This window comes from Salmo trutta, chromosome 1 (assembly GCF_901001165.1).
Source record: "Salmo trutta chromosome 1, fSalTru1.1, whole genome shotgun sequence".
NCBI lineage: Eukaryota > Metazoa > Chordata > Actinopteri > Salmoniformes > Salmonidae > Salmo > Salmo trutta.
In genome coordinates, this window is record NC_042957.1 from 50,981,283 (window position 1) to 51,004,887 (window position 23,605).

At 42.0% G+C, this 23,605-nt stretch overlaps 1 long non-coding RNA gene across 1 annotated transcript in view; it reads left to right on the plus strand.

The window, feature by feature from the left end:
• Positions 1-23,605, plus strand: part of LOC115198824 (uncharacterized) — a 166,166-nt gene that overhangs the window by 31,552 nt on the left and 111,009 nt on the right. The window contains exon 2 of the long non-coding RNA XR_003879301.1: positions 21,943-22,093. This is a non-coding gene — a long non-coding RNA (uncharacterized LOC115198824). The remainder of the gene's footprint in view (positions 1-21,942; positions 22,094-23,605) is intronic.

Here is a 23,605-nt window from a genome sequence, read left to right on the forward strand (position 1 = left end):
AAAACTTTCCCTGCCCAGTTGAGTGTGTGGGAAAATGCATATAAGGATTTTTGCTCAAGGTAGGTGTGTGAAAGTGGTCGATGTAAGAACTTCAGAGCTGTGAACGCATTGAGCTGTGAACGCATTGACTAGGTGAATGTAGCTCTTAAGAGGGTCGGATTTGTTATAAACAGCATGAGTTTAGACTCTGCCCAACTTGACAAGCAAAATGGAAAATAAGAAAGATTGTCAACAGAGCGCTGTAAGAGGCACCTGGCTGTCTCACTCTGTTATAGGATGTACAAAATATTAAGCCTAAATTAGGCTGTCTAATGCCAAATGACTCAACACACCTACCTACCTGTCCTTAGAGATTTTACAGTTTTCCGTTCATCTTTGTTGGAGAGACTAAGGAAATGTTACTTTTTATAGCAGGGTAGGTCTACATTTTAGAGATCATTAAACTCAAAATGGTGAGAATGCCTAAAACCTAAATGATGACGAATGCACTGGCATTGTAACTAAATAAGTTGTACTGCAGTGTTTCTGAGCGGGAACAGAACAGATGCTGTGGGATTCAGTCTTGGAATCAGCCGTCTGTCCCCGAGAAATAACCTAATCTTCCTATGGACACGTGGTAAGCTTCTCTCTGTTTAGGCATAAAGCCTTTACACTATCATCCAAGACATGCAACTGTCAAAACTACTTTTTAAAGGGTACTTTTAATTGTGCGTGTGTCTGCATGTGTGTGTGTGTGAGTGGGTGGGTGCGTTCAAGTGTGTGCTGTAACCTTTAGTTGTGCATCTCAACAGAATAGGTGTATTATCTGCGAGAGTGAGAAAGATCACAGGTCAGGCTGGTATCACGTTTCCACAGAGGAATTCTCTGGGTTCTGTCTGCTCATTATCAATGAATAGGACTTTAATGTGCTTTCAGATGGTTACAGAACTCTGGGGAACCTGCATTCACCCCCTCTACCCTTTTCATCTGGTTCTTTGATCAAGACCCAGCCAGGCTAACTAGTCCAGGGATTCACTGTTGCTGTTCTGCTGACGGAAACCTATTTGTTTCTCACTTTGAAAACTGGAATAATTACGAGACATTGGGATACAGTATTTTGTTCACCTTAGGCTGTTCAAAACACGCATGCAGTTTGTGTCCCCACCCTTCACTTAAAAGTGCATTCTTAAATGTAACAGTAGGCATGTCAGCCATAGGGCTTTTGCAAAGGAGTTAGTGAGTACTTTCTAAGTTTTTGTGTGCCTAGAGCAACGTGTAAGAGCATTAAATGAAGATTCCCTGGACTTTCAGAAGCACTAATGTGACTTCAAAGAGTGGCTTGTGGTTGTTTTGGACTTGTGTTTGGGCTCAGGGACAGGAAATAAGAAATATGATTGCGTTGTCTGATGTGGAGTAGTTGCCTGATGACTCGAACTGAATTCTTACGCAGCTCTATGTTCGCTACATACTTCAGTCTGAGACTACCATTGCTGAAGTCGTTTGTGTTGATGTCTGACCTAACCCTTTGGTTTCTGGGACCAATCAGAACGGTTAGAATGTGTTTGCGTTCTAGAAATCGTCAGGGAGGGACTCAGATCCAGACTCATTGCGGAGCAGAAGCTAAAGTCCGTGGGAATGGCATAATATTTGACCGGAGCAAGGAGTTTGAGTAGCCAGGCAAGAGGAGGAGCGCTCTGACAGTGTAACCTGGAGTAAAAATGGAAACTGATTCACTAACACATGGAGTGCTAATTCAGGGGTTTCTTACAGTCTGTCTCTCCACACTGTCTCACAACATGTAGGATGTGTGAAAGACACCTTACATTACAGTCTACAGCATTTGCCAAGCAACCTGAGACACTGAGCGAGACTGACACTGTCACCAGTGTCATACTGGGTGTACATTTTTGTTGATGTTGAGGGAATAAAAACATTGCACATGATCATATAATCTAATCTAATCTCTTTATTCCAACGATTCTTAATAAATGCATTTTCTGGATTATGCATTTGTAGCAGCTACATTATCTTTTATTCTGATCATGTCTGTTAGTCCATACACCTTAGAGACCCCCTAGCAACAAATGTGTCTCAGCAATGGGATTACAATGGAAGAATACTTCTGTGCTACTTCCATGATTGAATTTCTACCTTCTCCCAGCTCTTCGTATTATAATTTGTCTCATGTTTCCCAGGGTATAATTTAAGTCCAAGCCTGTATGCTGTGTGAATGTCTATGCTGCCATTGGCGGAGGGTATTAAAGCAGTGTATAGCTGTGCAGCAAAGAGGCTTGGCTCCACGCTTTTGGGTTTTTGATCTGACCTCCCTTCAGGTGCACAGCAGGAGCTCAGATAACGAGATAAAGGGGACCAGCTCTGCACGACTGCCGATGGGCTGCACAACGGCCGGCCCAGCCACCCGGAGCCCCTCAAAGGCTCCATGCCCTCTGATTCCTGCCCAAAAGCACCCTGGGAGGCCTGGTGTCAGGCCTGGTGTCAGGCCTGGTGTCACAGAGACTCTATTTGACACACAGTGGGACACACACTGGGAGATGGGACAGCACAGGGATCTAAGAGTATAGCAGGAGGCCTTCTCGTACACATTTGCTTCACATGACATCTGAAAAACAACTGTGGTGTGTGTTTTATCTGCTGCTTGAGCATCACAAGTCAGCTATTGGTAGGTCCCTATAATTCCTGGATAATATTGCATTTTTGTATTTCTACATCAAGGTATCTGATTAAGTTGTTCAGTTTTGTCATGTTTATATGACACTCCTTTTGCAAAAAAAAATCCCAATCATCAAAACACATTAAATTCATCAGAGTTACGCTTATGTTTATGATGAATACTCTTGTGTACATCTTGGGTTGCAAAGATGATTTTCATGGATGTCAAAATTAGCATTAGGCCTATGAGCTTTGATAGCTCAAAGTAAGGTGTTGAAATAGCATAGGCATACAGTACATGACCCGACCAGTATTCCAATAGCAGTATGACGTTTCTTATTGATACAGTACATGGCCCGACCAGTATTCCAACAGCGGTATGATGTTTCTTATTGTGTAGATAGCTATACATTCACACAGTTCACAACAATTAAGGATGACACTGGGGTCTAGAAAAATACCTGTTATAGCTGGGCACATATGGCTCCTCTGTTTTTATGTTACAATGGCTGTCAGCAGCATTTCTGCTCCATGTGTATGTTGCTCCAGAAATAGCTGTGCTATGAACTATGTCATTTTCTTTTGTGCCTTTGACACACTTGCGTCTCGTTTTATTAACAAGCAACAGTTCTTCACCGTGGCTTTTTCCCGGTGCGCCTGTCTTTTTTAAACTTGTCAGGAGAAGACGGGCAGTAAAAAAAGTGAGTTTTAAAATAAAATGACTCCATGAAGGAAGAGGCTGTATTTTTGGAGCAGAGTTTCAGATAGCTGGGAGGAGGCTACTTTTGGCACCTGAGTACCTGCATCCTTTGTGTCTGAGCTAGGGAGTAGTGAAAAAACAGGTTTTTAAAAAGCTTCAACGTCACAATCTGGACCTGAACTTAACAATATGGATGCCCGGGTGTCTCCTTTTGAATAGCTAGATTGATTCTCTCCTTTCACGCTCTTCTCCGTGCTCAATTCAACTGATTTCACATCAGGGGTCTCATGTGGTTAAAAAACAACAGGGTCATGTTTTCACTGTCGTACCGATACCAAGAAAAGACAGGGTACAGAGAGGTGTGCAGCAGGTTCTGATCTTCTCCTGCCTATTGCCCTGGCCTGAATATTTAATAACTTCCCCACACTTCATCCTTTCTCCTTTCAAGACTAATGTAATTTGCCCCCGGCTCTTTCTACTATCAGTGATATTGAAATGCATGAGGAGAAAGCTGTATAACGCCTCAACCTTCAAAGACAGTTTTTTAGAGCATGAAAGTGATATGGTGTGTGTGTGTCTGTGTGTCTGTGTGTACGAGTTACCATGTTTACGCATGTCCTAAATAGTCCATGAGTGGTGGCTACCACCTGATTTCAGTCCTGACTGCCACAACTCTGAGTTCTGACTTCTCAGAAACACGACAGTAGTTCCAGTGGGCCAATGTGTTCTCTCTTTGTATGCTGACCAGTTGTTATGGTATCCCATGATTCCAAGCTACTGTCAGTTGGGCCTGTCAAGAGCTATTCAGCCGCTGGCAGACATCCTTTTGATTGACCTTTGATTTGATGTTGTGCTCCGTCCACTTTTTCATTCTCTTTCATGTGAAAATTACCCCCTGCACTCTTTCATGTGGAAGTTCCCCGCCGCACAGCTTCTACAGGGTTATCCTGAGCAGGTTGATTATGGAATGTCAGCCTATTCTAAAAGGCCTACTCTGTTCCTCTGACTGTAAACCTGAATGAAGCTTCACCTTGACCATGCAAAATAGGGAAACTTATTAACCTAGTTGCTATTTCCATAGAAACCCGGAGAGCTAAATTAAGCAAACCTATTTACCATATAATGTCCATGCATACTCTACATTTACATTTACATTTAAGTAATTTAGCCGACGCTCTTATCCAGAGCGACTTACAAATTGGTGCATTCACCTTATGATATCCAGTGGAACAACCACTTTACAATAGTGCATCTAAATCTTTTAAGGGGGGGGGGTAGAAGGATTACTTTATCCTATCCCAGGTATTCCTTAAAGAGGTGGGGTTTCAGGTGTCTCCGGAAGGTGGTGATTGACTCCGCTGTCCTGGCGTCGTGAGGGAGCTTGTTCCACCATTGGGGTGCCAGAGCAGCGAACAGTTTTGACTGGGCTGAGCGGGAACTGTGCTTCCTCAGAGGTAGGGAGGCGAGCAGGCCAGAGGTGGATGAACGCAGTGCCCTTGTTTGGGTGTAGGGCCTGATCAGAGCCTGAAGGTACGAAGGTGCCGTTCCCCTCACAGCTCCGTAGGCAAGCACCATGGTCTTGTAGCGGATGCGAGCTTCAACTGGAAGCCAGTGGAGAGAGTGGAGGAGCGGGGTGACGTGAGAGAACTTGGGAAGGTTGAACACCAGACGGGCTGCGGCGTTCTGGATGAGTTGTAGGGGTTTAATGGCACAGGCAGGGAGCCCCGCCAACAGCGAGTTGCAGTAATCCAGACGGGAGATGACAAGTGCCTGGATTAGGACCTGCGCCGCTTCCTGTGTGAGGCAGGGTCGTACTCTGCGAATGTTGTAGAGCATGAACCTACAGGATCGGGTCACCTCTAGGACTGCATTAGGTTAAACTGTTGTTTTATGTTTTTTTTTAATGTTTTTTATGTTTTTTTTCCTTCAGGTTCCATGTTACTGTAAGACAAATTAGCTGGTAAATGTGATTGAGCAGGAAATCCCTCTATGTTAACAGAAAAGCTAAGATGTCACTTGGCGGGCTGAGCTCAGGAGAACCATGGAGCGTGTAGGATTGCGGTGGGCGTTGTGTGCGAGCTGTGTCCTATATAAAGCACTGGGCTTCACAGATTCAGCCAGGTTGTTATGTTGCAAACTAGCTCATGACTCAGCTCTCTGATTCCCACATGATGTAGCTGTGCAACACAGTCCAACAGTTTCGTCTTTCATTCCAAATGTGTCTTTGTTTGTGAACAGTAGATCCCCACTACTTATAAAAACATTATATTGAATGACTAGAGGGCCTTCCTGTTGAACAAGCTGTGGATTACATGGCATAAGTGTACTTTCATTGTTTTGGCATAAAGGTAGGCTATTACCAGTCTCTTCCATTCCTTCAAAGAAACAAGATTACATTTGTAAAATGACTTGTTATACCAATCAATTGGGATTAGTTTGATTTGGGGTTATTTTAGATCCACCTAGATGAGCATGGAGCCTAGTCATAATGTACAGGGTGCAGAAGTTGCAGAAGGTAATGACTTTGACAATGCAAAATGGCTTCAAACACAAAAGCCCCGAGGGCGATGAAGAGACACGAGCACTGAGCACAGAGGAAAGTGTCTGTGAGCTCAAACGAGGAGGACTAGCTCTGTCTGTCTGAGGCTGGCTGTCAACAACGGGGCATTTGTTGATAATCGCTCAGTCCTTTGAGACTAACTGTCATGTCGCTTTTAATTCTGGTCGTATCCCTTTTTTCTTTTTTTCTGAGGGTTGTGATTGCCATGTTATGGAGATGTATCTTTTATTCATTTCTTTTTTATTTCACCTTTATTTAACCAGGTAGGCAAGTTGAGAACAAGTTCTCATTTACAATTGCGACCTGGCCAAGATAAAGCAAAGCAGTTCGACACATACAACAACACAGAGTTACACATGGAGTAAAACAAACATACAGTCAATAATACAGTAGAAAAACAAGTCTATATACAATGTGAGCAAATGAGGTGAGATAAGGGAGGTAAAGGCAAAAAGGCCATGGTGGCAAAGTAAATACAATATAGCAAGTAAAACACTGGAATGGTAGATGGTGGAAGAAAGTGCAAAGTAGAAATAGAAATAAAGGGGTGCAAAGGAGCAAAATAAATAAATAAATATAGTAGGGGAAGAGGTAGTTGTTTGGGCTAAATTACAGATGGGCTATGTACAGGTGCAGTGATCTGTGAGCTGCTCTGACAGCTGGTGCTCAAAGCTAGTGAGGGAGATAAGTGTTTCCAGTTTCAGAGATTTTTGTAGTTCGTTCCAGTCATTGGCAGCAGAGAACTGGAAGGAGAGACGACCAAAGGAGGAATTGGCTTTGGGGGTGACCAGAGAGATATACCTGCTGGAGCGCGTGCTACAGGTGGGTGCTGCTATGGTGACCAGTGAGCTGAGATAAGGGGGGACTTTACCTAGCAGGGTCTTGTAGATGACCTGGAGCCAGTGGGTTTGGCGATGAGTATGAAGCGAGGGCCAGCCAACGAGAACGTACAGGTCGCAGTGGTGGGTAGTATATGGGGCTTTAGTGACAAAACGGATGGCACTGTGATAGACTGCATCCAGTTGATGTAGGGTATTGGAGGCTATTTTGTAAATGACATCGCCGAAGTTTGGAAGGAGAGTTTACAGTCTAACCAGACACCTAGGTATTTGTAGTTGTCCACATATTCTAAGTCAGAACCATCCAGAGTAGTGATGCTGGATGGGCGGGCAGGTGCAGGCAGCGATCGGTTGAAGAGCATGCATTTAGTTTTACTTGTATTTAAGAGCAGTTGGAGGCCACGGAAGGAGAGTTGTATGGCATTGAAGCTCGTCTGCAGGGTTGTTAACACAGTGTCCAAAGAAGGGCCAGAAGTATACAGAATGGTGTCGTCTGCGTAGAGGTGGATGAGAGACTCACCAGCAGCAAGAGTGACATCATTGATGTATACATCTGACTTGTTTCTCTTGTTTCTTGTCTCTCAGGTGAAGTGTGATGCTGTTTCCTGTGTTTGTTCTGTCTTCTTCTCTACTCCTCTCCAGGGTTACATAATACTAGAGTCTCTTCATATACAGTGCCTTCAGAAAGAATACATACCCCTTGACTAATTCCACATTTTGTTGTGTATAAATAAAAGATATCTCCATGACATGTTAATGTTGTAAATTACTATTATTAGGCATATTGTAGCTGGAAACGGCAGATTTTTCTTATGGAATATCTACATAGGCGTACAGAGGCCCATTATCAGCAACCATCACTCCTGTCATGGTTGTCGTAGGGTAAAGTGGACCAAGACGCAGCGGGGAAATGTGCACTCATCTTCTTTTATTAATCGGACAAAGAAGGTGAACCAAAACAAACACAGCAAAAACACAACGACTAATAACAGGCCGGTACGGCAACAAAGCTATACCCAGCACAATCTCCCACAAATACTAAAACAAACACATACCTATTTATAGAACCCTCAATCAGAGGCAACGAGAAAACACCTGCTTCCAATTGAGGGTTCAACCCCCAATTACCTAAACATAGAAATACAAATAACTAGACTGAACATAGAAATACATAAACATAGAACAGTGCCCAAAACCCAGAATACTAAATCAAACACCCTACAACTAACACAACCAGCCCGAACCACATAAAACAAATACCCTCTGCCACGTCCTGACCAAACTACAATAACAAAATAACCCCTATACTGGTCAGGACGTGACAACTCCTTTGTTCCAATGGCACGTTGTGTTAGCTAATCCAAGTTTATAGTTTTAAAAGGAAAATTTATCATTAGAAAACCCTTTTGCAATTATGTTAGCACAGCTGAAAACTGTTGTGCTGATTATAGAAGCAATAAAACTGGCCTTCTTTAGACTAGTTGAGTATTTGGAGCATCAGCATTTGTGCGTTCGATTACAGGCTCAAAATGGCCAGAAACAAAGAACTTTCTTCTGGAACTCGTCATTCTATTCTTGTTCTGAGAAATGAAGGCTATTCCATGCGAGAAATTGACAAGAAACTGAAGATCTCGTACAACGCTGTGTACTACTCCCTTCACAGAACAGCGCAAACTGGCTCTAACCAGAATAGAAAGAGGAGTGGGAGGCCCCGGTGCACAACTGAGCAAGAGGACAAGTACATTAGAGTGTCTAGTTTGAGAAACCGACACCTCACAAGTCCTCAACTGGCAGCTTCATTAAATAGTACCCGCAAAACACCAGTCTCAACGTCAACAGTGAAGAGTCGACTCCGGGATGCTGGTCTTCTAGGCAGAGTTGCAAAGAAGAATACATATCTCAGACTGGCCAATAAAAATAAAAGATTAAGATGGGTAAAAGAACACAGACACTGGATAGAGCAACTCTGCCAAGAAGGCCAGCATTCTGGAGTCACCTCTTCACAGATGCCATAAAGAAATTGAATAAATTGGCACAATTAATAAGTCATTAGAAAGAAATTGTTGGCGGGTCTGTTTTATAGAACTGATAATGCCCTCAAGGCCATGCTATATTATACATATTGTCATGGCTAATCCATGGGTTTCTGTACCAATATTCAACTCCCTCAAGCCGAATATCCATAATATGCCACGGCCTTGAGTGTTAACTTTTTTGTTGTTATTGTAAATAAATGTTATTGTTGTAAATACCAAATGTGATGGTTGATGCTCAGTAGTTGGTATTTTAGTAAGATACGAATATAATTGATTAGATGGCAACCTTAAAACATGAGTTATGCTAGATGTTTATCCTGTTACATCCTTCATTTTAGATGCATTATTTGTCTCTGTCCTGTGCATAGCCCGGTGGTCTCACTGTTATTAGGTTTTTATTTTGGGGTTAAAGTCATTTCCTGCCATTTGCTTTTTAACAAGGAGGTGTGGTTTATCATATCACCACTCATATCAATCACATAGTGTCCCAGCAGTTCCATGGCTAGCTGAGATGTCTGTCTGTCTGCCTGTCTGCCTGTCTGTGTCCTAGGCAGGAACACATTGATTCCTGCCCTCCTTCACCTCATTGACATTCCACAGCTGCCGCAATTGCACACCAAGGACCCGATTCATGATTGTTTAAAAAGTTGGGCTTGACAGATCCTGATTGTGAATCAAATATTTATCGTAGCACTGAGCTTTACATCTCTCTATTGTAGTACAGTTCTTTGCAGGCAGGAGGTTGAATATGTGGCACTTTGGGCTTTTTACTTTTCTCCACCACTGGTCTGAGGGCCTCTGTGCACAAAATGTCCTGAAATGTCATCCTCCAGACAGCAGATTAGTCATGGAGCCCTAACGTTCTCTCTACACTTCCCTCCCTGGTCCGTCCACCTGTGATATGAGTTCTGGGCCGGTTTCCCTGGCTCGGACAGAAGCAGGCGCTGGGAACATGACATGAAAGAAAAAAACAAGTCTACTGAGAGGATCCAAACTGTCCTTATCACTCACACCTTATGTTAGACCTTGTCTTTAAAAAAAATACCTGGGATACTCTATTTACACTGAATCAGGTGTTTAGGGACCTCTCTAAACAGATTTGCAAAATGAGATAAAACCAAATGTACCAAGACTAACGAACTCCACTGCTGGCTAAGTAGATTGCATAGTCATGTTTGGCCATTTAAATATTCTTCGTGTGAAATTACAGTAATGTGGGTTAAACCATTGTGAACACAGATCATTGATTAAATGCCAGGGTTTCTGTAAAAATAATCTAGGTTTAGACTGTCTGCATTGAGGATAATTTGGGGGATTTCTGGTGTGTGAGACCGCAGTACAGTGGTGTAAAGTACTAGTTAAGTAGTTATTTGGGGTATCTGTACTTTACTGTTGTCACGTCCTGACCAGTAGAAGGGGTTATTTGTTATTGTAGTTTGGTCAGGACGTGGCAGGGGGAATTTGTTTTGTGGTTCGGGGTGGTTGTGTGTTTAGTAGGGTGTTTGATTTAGTATTCCGGGTTTTGGGCACTGTTCTATGTTTATGTATTTCTATGTTCAGTCTACTTATTTGTATTTCTATGTTTAGTTAATTGGGGGTTGAACCCTCAATTGGAGGCAGGTGTTTTCTCGTTGCCTCTGAGGGTTCTATAAATTAGGTATGTGTTTGTATTAGTATTTGTGGGAGATTGTGCTGTGTATAGCTTTGTGCCTTACCGGCCTGTTATTAGTCGTTGTGTTTTTGTGTACGTGTTGTTTTGGTTCACCTTCTTGTCCATTTAATTAAAAGAAGATGAGTGCACATTTCCCCACTGCGTCTTGGTCCGCTCTACCCTACGACAACTGTGACAACTGTTAATATGTTTGACTACTTTTACTTCACCACATTCCTAAAGAAAATGATGTACATTCTATTCCATACATTTTCCCTGACACCCAAAAGTGCTCGTCACATTTTGAATGCTTAGCAGGACAGTAAAATTGCCTAATTCACACACTTATCAAGAGAACATCCCTGGTCATCCCTACTGGTCCTGAACTGGCAGACTCACTAAACACATGGAGCATGCTCCTGGCTATCTTTAAGTAAAAAAATTCAAAACAAGAAAATAATGCCGTCTGGTGTGCTTTATACACGGAATTTGAAATGATTTATACTTTTACTTTTGATATTTAAGTATATTTTAGCAATTACATTTACTTTTGATACTTAAGTATATTTAAAACCATTATACTTTCAGACTTTTACTCAAGTAGTATTTTACTGGGTGTCTTTAACTTGAGTAATTTTCTATTAAGGTATCTTTACTATGGCAGCAGTTGATCACTCTGCCCTGGTCTGATACCAGTCATTGTGGGCCTGGGAGAGCACCAACAGGATGACATACTGGTCGACGACAGCATGGTGTCTGTCTTCACAGTATGATGACAGGGATTTGTCTTTTAAAATCTGACAAAAGAACTGTGTTAATGCAGTGACAGTCAAATCATAACAATTAGGTTATTGTTTGGTTAATATCGGCAACCTGAACCAAATGTTTTCGTCAGTCACAAGAGACTAGTATTGAGTTAGAGGGCTTGGTTCAAAATGTTATTTTGAACCAAGTAATTGAAAGTACCAGTCAGTAATTGAAAGTAGCACTCGTACGGAAATTAGTCCTCCTTCGTCCACCAAAGGAAGTGAATAATACTGTTGCTTATAGAATTCATTATGTGATTGATACGGATCACTACATTACTGTAGTACTTTTCACATTGCAGTCTAATTAGCACAGTCACCCACGGCTGGATTCTCCTGGAATCCAGGACATATTTGAAGTCTGTCAGTTTCCTGCTCAACTTTATCCAGGTCAGTCCTATCCCCTATCCATTTCATCCAGAGGGCACAGTGAGCTCTCTGTCTGATGAAAAAAGGCAGGCCTATCTAGTTCAGTAGCTGCAGGAGGGTTTCGTTTTGCAATGCAGCAATGATCCAGCATTTCATTTACAGTAGCTATTTTCGGTCCTCAGCAGAGCTAGCATCTTCAGCGGGTTGAGATTATTTGTTTCTCTTATTCCTCCTCGTAGATATCTCAACTGTTGTCATTATAATGCATGTATTCATAATTAATCATAATTTAGTCTACAAGGATTTCCAGCAGAGTGAAGAACAACCAACGTACACAATAGTTACATTTTTCCTCTTCAATTTTGAGGGCTAAATTCTCCAACAGAAATGGAATTTCAGGCAGCGCAAAGTATATTACCGAGCCTGCAAGTGAATTGAAAAGGACTCACATTTCCTTTGTTCCATACAAATTATTTGTAATAACTTTTCATTATTCATATTGCTGACCTACAAAAGTTGAAAAGCAAGAAATGCTTCTCTTTCTCTCACCCCTCCCCAACCATACATTCGTGAGAAAATAACTCATTTGATTTTAAGTGCATTTTAGCAGTGAATAAAAATCTAAAAGTGTGTAGTAAGCGAGGTGATGGAAGTGGGTGTGTTATTACTCTATCGCCCAGAGCTTGATCTGCTCCAGACTTCTCATACTCCAGGGGTTTAGGCTGTAATGTACTCCAGAGGAGTATGAGACACAGAATACATGTGAGTAGAAGCCTTAAAAGATAACATTCATCCTCAGGGATGAACAGACAACTTTGTTAATAGTTTTATTTTCCTGTACAGAGTTATTGGCACATGCACAAACTGGGCTTTGACGGAGCATCAATCAGGAAAGGGCTCTACATGGTTTTACCCAAAACCAAACGGGTTCTACCTGGAACCAAAAAGGGTTCTTCAAATGGATCTCCTATGGACACAGCCGAAGAAACCTTTTAGTTTCTGGATAGAAAAAAAGGTGCTAACAGAGTACCCTTACCCAGTGCTCTTGTTTGGCGTCCCAGGCTTATTTCTCTCCTCTCAGGGCTATCTGTATGGACATGTTGAAGGACGCTACTCTTGAGTTTTACCCTCTATTCGTCCTATAACTTCACTATGCATTAATCACAACTCTTTTACATGCTCATCCAAAGTTTTCCTGTTAAAGGCATTTAATCGATTTACTCTCTCACCTTGTACTTTGAACTGGGAGCTGAAAAGTAACACGCCTGCCGGGCTCCCGCCTGGGCCTGTGCCATTCCAAAACATGCTTTCTTTTTCACAGTACAAAGCAGTGGCCCTGTGAAAAAGATAAATCCTGACATTTACCAGTCATTTTCTAATGTTTGCCTTCAACAGAAGAGCAGAAATTAGAGGTTTTAGGCTGTAATGTACAAGCAGATATATTCCACTGTGAGTGAGGCAGTCTTCTGTGCTTTAGCCACAGACATTAAACATGGCGGGTTCCCCTGGGTCTTTCATCCCAGCTCTGTTTCGACTGAACTGCAGTCCCAATCCACACCTTTGGAACATTATGCACACAATGAATAATGCAGCTTTTCCTGCATGTCGTGCCGCACAGTACATTGCATACACAATGTGTTCTATATCCAACATATGGGCACCAAACAGAATACATAACTGTTGATAAGTAAATGCTTTTCCCAATCTTGTGTTGTGGGCCACAAAGAGACACATGGGCCATCACATAATGCTATTGGCTTGTAATATTTTATTTTACTTAACAGTACAGTATACTGTAGCACTTGTTGTCTTGTGTGTGTGTGTGTGTGTGTGTGTGTGTGTGTGTGTGTGTGTGTGTGGTCTCTGGCTATATGCTCCTGCATGTGTGCAGTCTGGTTATAGTGGGGATTAGATTGCTCCGCTGTACCAGAGAGGTTAATAAGCTTGGCAGTAGCAGAGCCTGGGCTGCAGCCTGTGAAATAGACTTGTTACTAGCAATGAGGAAGGTAAAGGAAGGTAATTCAATCTCACATAGAGTTTAAAGGCAACCCTATTACACCAGACCTAGCTGCTGGCACTGTGGAAATGACTACTACCTTTGCTCGCTCCATACCAGATGAGATATCGCAGGAGGGAGACCACTTTCCAGCTCTGCTTCAGCTCATCTTTTTGGGGGTATTTCTGACTGTGTGCCATGAAGCATATGCAGAGGAACAAATGCATGGACTTACTACATTACCAAAGACAGGACTTAAAGTAATAATCTTGTAATATAATAATGGCTCTATATCAGAACACCAGGCTCCATGCAAAGTTGAAAGAAGAGGAGAGAATTTTTATGGGACATCTCACAGTCACACCAGACTCATTTTGATTCATACGAGAGTATATTTTTGGGGGGTTTCTATGTCTTTGACCTAGTTCTACCTCTGATGTATATTTAACCGCGGTGCTCTCTGAATTATACATGTTTTTATAGGTGTTCCGTTTCTAGAATGTCAGGCACAGTTGGATATTTGTTTCTCACTACTATTGAGCCATGCTCATAATTGTAGGTTTCAGAGGAAATGCCTGGATAGCCTGCCACTCACTCTAGTTTCTCTCTCTCACTTTGTCTTTTTGTCCTTTTGGTTTTTTACCAATGTGCTTTCTTTTAATCAAATGTTTTTCTCAACATGTAAGAACACTCTAAATGGATTAAGATAACGAGAACACACACCATTATAATACTATAATAAGATATCCAGTATTGGACCACTTAGTTTTCCTTGTGATTTCACTTAGCGGTAGGGTGGAGTGCAGTGTTCAGTGGGCAGGCATAGGGGACACGGCTGGTGATGGAGATAGCTTGGCGGGTCTGGCTGTAGGCCTGGAGATTATTGAGGTGTCATGGGGAGAGGGTTGTGAATCCTTGTGCCTCTCTGGTGGATTGGAGATCAAAGCCCTCCGAGTCACGTCTGATCGACCAGAGTGGAGTAACTGAGTGTCACCCTCTGTCACTCTCCATGTCAGCTGCATCGGCCACCTTGGTGAAGAAGGCAGTCAGGTGCCATTTCCAATGGCACCAATGGAAGAGTACACAATATGTATAACTGTATGTATGAGGAATAGCATTGGAATTAGAATAGGTCTATCATTAGTTCTCAAAATATATCTCAATAACCAGTGTAATATACTGCGTAGAAACGTCTAAAGTGGCTTGTCAGACCAGTTTTTCATGGGACATCGGCATGTGCCATGACAAATGTAATGGCTGTGGCAACTGTGTAAATCTGCTTTGAGACCATGACAAAATGATTTCTTAACAGTCAATATACTATATATTACACGATATGTAATATATAGTATATATTACATTATTAATATACTACTATATATTACATTATTAATATACTATATATACATACTGATGGAAACTACAACAACGACACTGCTTCTAAACAGTGTCTGTGGTACGTGAAGTGATACTGCACGTATACCTTCAATGTTCCATCCGGAATTCTGATCCAATTATTTCAGCTTCCTCTACTACGATATTTCTCCAGCAGTAGTGGAGTGGTGATGATAGGAGCGAGAGAAAGAGGGAAGAGGGAGAGAGATGAAGAAGGAGGAGACACTTATCTCTTCAAATGAAACAATCATTTTGTTCCGCTCGCTTCTCTGCCTCGCCTATGGATTAAAAAAGTAAGGGCAAATATTGGTGAGAAAGATCAAAGCACAATTGGGAGGAGGATCTCTCTCTCTCTCTCTCTCTCTCTCTGTCTGTCTCTCTTTCTCTCTCTCTTTCTCTCTCGCTCTCACTCTCGCTCTGAGGTGAATATATTAAGCCATGTGTAATGATCCTTTCTTTGAAGACAATAGGATGTTAGAACAGTAGGCTACATTCTGGTTACAGTATGTGTGCTATAACAGACAGATAATAGGGATTAAGAATAGAAAACATGAAGATTATCCTTAATCCAGAGACTGCATTCCTTTTCATTTTGTGCTGAGCAAAAAAAATGCATGTCTTTCACAAATATATTGTGGTAATCCTTAGCAAATCCCTGGATACTTGTGCTCTTCCCTTACAATACCCCTTTTTCTCTCAACTCTTCATAAAACTTTCTTACCTTTCTTTATTTTTAATCTGTTTGCTATTTACCACTGCTCTCCTTGTGAGCTGCCAGCAGAAAATGAGCTGAGAAAAAATTCCTTCAGGGAGAATAAGTGCAATGCTTGGAACAGATCAACAATTCTGAGGTGTTCCCAAGAATACCCACTCTAGCTCTTGGAGGAAAGAGAGAATTTTGACCAGCATATCAATATACAGGTAAAGACAGATTGGAGAAACTGCACATGGTAACTGTCAAACTTTATTTTTCCAGTTTGAGTCATGGTATAGCATGAAATACAATGTTTTAAGCAATCTTCTTTGTAAGAGAATGTTTATTAGTAATTCAACATATAGTTTGCCAATACCACCACCAGCGTGTAGGTAAACTGTGACACTGATTGGGATATGTAGGTAAAGGAACTGTGTAAATGATATTGTAGTGCCTGTGGGAGGAAAATAGCTTTTTTCAAATCCAGAAGGAACTGGACTATTTCAAATATGAATCACCTGGATCTTTTTTAATGATTTAACTCCTATTCTCACTCGAATTAGAACATTTCCTTCAAGTAATGACTGTGACTCTACACTGAATTTGCTGGACATTATGGAATGTGTGCGATCTACATATAGTCTTATGTCAATAGGAGGGTGACTGATAAAGGGGTCATATAGCTATAACACTTTCACAGTTGTCTAACAATGTAACAGTTATCTATGATACCTCTTTAACTCGCAATTGAGTAGAACACATTTTGATGGCCAAAACCTTTTGCATCCAATGCAAACGAATCGTGTACACTTTTATGACTGTTCAATCTGCCCAGCTGTGGAATGGTTTTAGATTGAGACACTGCGTTAGGGACAATTTCCACCTCCCGATCTGCTCAGTCATGATCGTATCAATATGAACACAGGTAGCCTTGAGGTTAGAGCGTTGGGCCAGTAACCGAAAGGTCGCTGGGTAGTGCGTACGGCCCAGTACATCACTGGGGCCAAGCTTCCTGCCATCCAGGACCTCTATACCAGGCGGTGTCAGAGGAAGGCCCTAAAAATTGTCAAAGACTCCAGCCACCCTAGTCATAGACTGTTTTCTCTGCTACTGCACGGAGCGCCAAGTCTAGGTCCAAGAAGCTTCTAAACAACTTCTACCCCCAAGCCATAAGACTTCTGAGCATCTGATCAAATGGCTACCCAGATTATTTGCATTGCCCCCCCCCTCTTTTACGCTGCTGCTACTCTCTGTTTTTATCTATGCATAAGTCACTTTAATAACTCTACTCACATGTATATATTACCTCAATTACCTTGCCTAACCGGTGCCCACGCACATTGACTCTGTACGGGTACCCTCTGTATATAGCCTCCCTATTGTTATTTTACTGCTGCTCTTTAATTATTTGTTACTTTTTTTCTTATTTTTGGGGGTGTTTTTCTGAAATTGCATTGTTGGTTAAGGGCTTGTAAGTAAGCATTTCACTGTAAGGTCTACACCTGTTGCATTCGGCGCATGTTACAAATACAATTTGATTTGATTTGACAATGATAACCCTGGCTGTGACCCCACTCCCTGCAGGTGTCTCAGAGGGAGTTGGGATATGCAAGAAACACATTTCCATTACATAAGTGTGTAACAGGGAAAATAGATTCAGGCCCATATGGAGGTAAGTGAGCTCAGGCCGGTGCCTCCTCTTCCTTCATCTGAAGTACCAGGATGCAGCAGGAAGGAGGAAGTGAAGCCTCAGAAAGTGGACCCTTGCTGGGATGAAATGGAACATTGGATCCAGCCTATCCTTACAAACTCTAATTTTAGATCTGTGACACTTCAAGGGTATCTGACTAAATGTGTTCTCCAGCTCTTCAACCAAAGGAGACGTTTGAGGAGGTCCCTTAGTGAACAGTTGCACGCATCAGTTCCTTCAACCCGCATGGCAAACACACACTGTTTCTGTTCCCTCTGGCTGGGCCCGTTTGTTGCAGTACACAACAGAGGAAAGGCTTTGTTAAAGCCAAAACAAACAATGTTTGCATTGTGAGATGGACAAATGCAGTGCACAGTAGTCGTTTATAGAGAACCTCGCCTCATTACTAGATCCCAGTTTTAGGTCTGCCCTAGTCAAACTCTGGGAAAATCCAGGAGAAATCATTACTAGTGTAGATGCAGGCAGTAGAAGTTTGGAGGACTTGCTTAGTGATTTTTCACTCGCTCACTCACACACACTCAGTAGAAATGGAGGTATGAATTATGAAATAGGCCCACAGTACTTCTGCTGCCACAATACTCATCGTCCTCCTCATCATCATGTTAGATCAGGCTGCATGGGCCCTACAGTCTCCCTCCCTCTCTCGCTCTCTGCATTTCAAACAGTGGGCAACAGCTCTGCTTGTCCCCTGGAGAGTTGCAGGCCCCTTTCATTACATCTGATTTCTCTGGGCAGAATTCGCCCACAGCTTTGGGTCGACCCTGTGCTCTGTCTCTCATTGGAACTCTAATGAGGGTGGTTTACTGTAGCTCACTGTGGTGAGACTTGGGTTGCTGCTGACAGGGACTCATTGTGCAGCAGGCCTGCCTGGTAACCTCCTCTCACAGACCATTTACTGAACCACTGATAAACTGCAGCTGGAAACTACTGGCTTTCTCTTTGGCTTCTCTGAGATTTTACGTGATACATTTGAAGATGTATTTTGATGCTCTTAGCATGTCTATGATCATTAGGTACATTAGCATACATTATTCAGCTGGAAACAACTACTCAGCAGTGTCATGAGAGAGATCACTTTACTGGCACTGAAGGATTGGATGGTAAGACGACTTGTTATGCCCCCCCCCCTCTCTCTCTCCCTCCAGCCTCTGGCCATGTTAAATATAATGACACCTCTTGAGACTTCACCACACAGAATGTATGGGCAACTTCACAGTGCAAACACACTGTACTGACAGTAATTAGGCTTACAAATCATCCAATTAGTCCTACTTCCTACTCACAGTCCTCGAGTCATTTCACTTTCTATAGGAGGGAATACATTGGTTGTGATGGCAGCGGGAAAGCACCATGTCTCAGTGGAATTCCCCTTTAATGAATCACACGGTTATCCAGCTGAAATGATGTTTCTGTAGATGTCAGACTAATGTCTTCTCATGTTGATGTCCTTCTGAATGCTATAGTTTGGTAGTGTTTTACTGGGCCAGAGGTGAGCCTGTGGAGCTCTGTTCTAAAAAAACCCCGATATTTACTTGTCTAATATAGGTCAACGTCTAGTGATGAGACTTTGGTGTGGAGTGTGTGTGTGTGTGTGTGTTTGTGCGTGTGCAAGCGTGTGTGTCCCTGATCCAGGAAGAGGGCTGATTGTTGAGAAGCCTCATTCACACGCTGGTCCTCTCTAAGAGTCTGGCAAAGCAAAGGTGAGGGGCCACTGGTGGAGAGGGAGTGAAAGAAACTGTGAAAGAAGGATTTCCGCACCATGTGTGAAAGCTTGGGCACAGAGAGAAAGACCGGTCTGTCTCCCTCTTGAATCATTATGTCCAGTCATTCTACAGGCACCCCCTAGAAGTGAACATGGAAATGACAGTAATAAAGCAGGATGAGTAGATGTTGTACAGCTCTTAAGCCAGCAATATATTTGCTGAGAAGTCTCATTATATTTCTATTGGTTTGTTTTGGAAGGAGAGCTGTTTTGCCCTCTGGGACGGCTGTGGTTTACACAACCAGGATTAGACATTCATATTTCCCACATTTTAAGACAAGACAAATAAATGTGTTGCCAATGCTGATCATGCTTTTGTAACGGACTCAATAGAACAGAAACAAAAGAAATGAATTGAGAGGCATTGGAACATAGACAGGGTGATGCTGTCTGATGGTGGTTCTAATGTACAGACAGCTGTAGTGCTTAGAAGTAGGAATCAGTCATGATTAAAAAGGTGTATCATGTTATTCCACGCCTCGCAATCTAATCTTCACTGGTTATTTACATGTAGCTGTTGACTAGGGGGGGGGGGGGTACTTTTGCACTGATTACTTTGGCACTGGGCAAAGGATGGCTGTTCTTGTCAATGTCAAATGTAATCGCTTTACCATTTTATAAAAATCCTGCAATTTTATTAGGCATATTGTAAATCCACTTTATTTGTCCTTTCCATCCATTTGAAATGGCCTGAAACATGACGAAAGAGTCTCACGGTTTACTCAGATTATTATGTCAACTGTCTTTGAAAGGGCATTAACGCATCTTTGCTTCATTGACTGTAAAACAGGCCTAGCTTCTGTTTGCCATTGTTGATATTAGCATTCTGGATCTCTTTGTCGCATTCTAAGAAAATCCTCGTGTCAGTAAAGGGTCTCAGCTGCTCTCTAAGCCACATTCATTAGAACGAGGATGTTTTTTGTCAGCCTGACTATTGGTTGTCATTCCACCAGGTTCCTGTTGTTGCCATGGAAGGTGACTTTCCAGTCTACTTTGATTTAAGTTAGAGACTCATTAACCCCCAGTTGATGTCGTATTTCACCAGCTGGCCACCTCCCCTTGTACTGTCACGTTCCTTGATTAGCGTGTGGACACCATATGCCTAACACAGTTCACAGAGTCTGCTTCAAACACCTGTTCCACATTTCTTAATCTTACCCTGATCATAGCACAAAGTATTCCGTGCCATCATGAAAGAGGCTTGGTGGAGAAAATAGCTTTTTCTATCTCACAGCCATCTTTGATGGAAATTACCTCTGTAACTTTGACAATTACAGTATTTCAATATCCGAACATTACTGTAATAGCTTGAAGCTTGAGCATTCGTACTGTACTATGTATTATTAATATTCACTTGTGTGAATATATTCTAGTCTATTTTATGTAATAGGGCTGGGAATTGCCAGTGATCTCACGATATGATTTCATCACGATACTTACCCTAGTTACCGATACGATGTGTATTGTGATTTTCTATATTCTATATGTATTGTGATTTTCTATATGTATTGTGATTTTCTATATTCTATATGTATTGTGATTTTCTATATGTATTGTGATTTTCTATATTCTATATGTATTGTGATTTTCTATATGTATTGTGATTTTCTATATTCTATATGTATTGTGATTTTCTATATGTATTGTGATTTTCTATATGTATTGTGATTTTCTATATTCTATATGTATTGTGATTTTCTATATGTATTGTGATTTTCTATATGTATTGTGATTTTCTATATTCTATATGTATTGTGATTTTCTATATGTATTGTGATTTTCTATATGTATTGTGATTTTCTATATTCTATATGTATTGTGATTTTCTATATTCTATATTTATTGTGATTTTCTATATGTATTGTGATTTCCTATATTTTATATGTATTGTGATTGGATACTGTGATTTTATTGATATGTATTGGGATTCAATGCTGCGATTTTTATTGCGATTCGATGTTCCAAACATATTGCCATGTCTGCTGCAGAGGTACAAGATTATTATTCATGTTTTCATATAAAAATGTAATAAAAAATACATATTATTTTCCCACCATCACCATTATGTAATGAAACTAGAAATATTCTATCATATCTCCATCAGCATATGCACACTTGAATGCACACACACACATATCACAGTTTAGCACCAGCCTAACTGCAGCTGGTCAGAATGGATGTCTTACCAGTTGAACAGCCCTAGAGAGTGACTCCTCTGTGGAAATGGTCCAATCAGGTAACTTAACAGTCATACTGATCCCTCCTCTTTGTCAAGATTCCTCACTGTTCAGATTCCCAGCATGGCGTCTGTATGTCCCCAGCCTGCAGCCTCTGATGGACTGAAGGACCTGTTCCATTGTAGCTGTGCTGAAGTCAGACAGTCAGGCATACAACCTAATTGGAAACTTAATCACGTCTGCTGATGGCTGCTGGTGGTGGGAACTAAAGCCCCATAGGAGGAGAGAGTCAGGAAATATCATTGGTACAGTAGGCTAGGCTGCTGGCCTAGATACGTACGTACCAGATGCATTCAAACTAGTGCTTTGTGACGTTTATCATAAGGCTTCATTCGATGCTAGATTTTTGAATCACAATTATAGGTCACTCATCAGATACCACATAAATAATATTCAAACTAACAACAGACAAATTAAATAATGAGCCTTCGTTTCCCAACGACACTACATTTTATTTAAATTAAGTCACAGAAGGAAAGAAAGCTCATAACTGAAAACATCAGGAGAGGTATTTCAAATGAGTCTCATTCTTTGAAGGGCATATGAAGATTGGCGGGACTGGTCCAGGTTGGCTTTCTTTGCCACTGTTCTGTAAGTGCTACATGCTCTACAAACCAGGCTGCCTGTGCCAGCAGCAGCTGAGAGGGAGCCATCCGCTGTCACGCTGTGAGGAGATATGACCTAAAAAGTAAGACCACCTCATACAGCATGCTGAACAGCAGGAAACTTTTAGACAGTGACATTGAATCCATTACACCCCTCCCTCCCTCCCTCCCTCCCTCCCTCCCTCCCTCCCTCCCTCCCTCCCTCCCTCCCTCCCTCCCTCCCTCCCTCTCTTTCTCAATCTCTCCCTCCCTGTCATTCTTTTATCACTTATACACACGGATTGAGAAAGAGGCATACAAAAAAAGATTCCTTTATGTAACTTTTCCGGCAACCAGAGAACCTTCAAGCTAGGGGAGGGGAGTCCCTGTGGAACTCTAACATTTATTTCCCTCTATTCCAGAAATGTGTCATTTGGTTTCTCCATACTCAGAAAACGTGGGCTAGAATGAAACATGAAGTCAAACGTATTACAAATGGAGAAATCTGGACAGAATAAAAATATGCATGGGGAGATGGGGACATAATGTGTGGCTGGTAGATTGGTAGGGCAATTAAATGCCTTGACTTATTGTGAAGCCAGTATTCCCATAATGGGAGAGCTACAGAGGGGGAGAAATGAACTGTACTGGACAGTGAAGGGCATTTTCAAGAAGCCACATGGGTAAAGAGAAAATGGCACAGGCAGAGTTAGTCTTAATTTACTCTGCAGCACAAGGACCTTTCTGTGCCATGATTGTGAAGGTCTTTCGTGAGACAAAGAAACAAATCCCACTGAAATAGTCCAAATATCATTGATACCAGACCAAATAGATATGGTGGAGCTCACAGAGTAGCTAACAAGTTTACACAGCAGCTGTCTGGGCATCCCACACTATATAGTTTAATGGTATTGATACCAAAACCAACGCATGTTTGTAAATATAATATTCAGGGTTTATCAGTACTGTTAAATCCAGAACAAGGACTTGTGCTAACCACTCTCACAGAGCAGAAGCAGAACTAGTCTGGTGATTGTCTGACTACACCTGCAGGGATTTGACCCCTTTGAGAAAGCGTCTGAACATTGATTATACCGCTGTGAAGATCATCGCAGTCGCACAGATCGTAAACCACTCAAACCATCTACATATCCGAAAGCCAGAGCGAGACCCTCTTTTCTCTGCCTCAAGCCTCTTTTTTCCCCCCAGCCTTTGTCTGTGTGAGACGATAGGAGGGTTCTCTCTCTCTCTCTAAAGAGCTCTGCATCAGCAGTAATCCCTATGTGCCTGTATGTGTTCAGATCTCCACAGATTTTGGTCCAGGCTGCTGTGTCTTGCTATGGCTTGCTGTTGTGCTGGGCTGGGAACACTGTGCTGGGCTGTGTCTTTTGTCCACTGGCATGGGGATTTGGTGCATTCAGAGCCTGCTTTGCAGCCACTTATTTGGCCCTGTCGGTGTCTTGCTAACCGAAGGTCTATTGCTTCCTCTTCCATTGCATACGTCAGACAGCCATCCACTTGACTGGCTACAGCGTAACTGTGTGATGTTTTCTGCGGGCTCGGCTTCCCGACTGAAACGCCAAGCACTTTGTTTATGTAGGGGTGACAGCCAAACA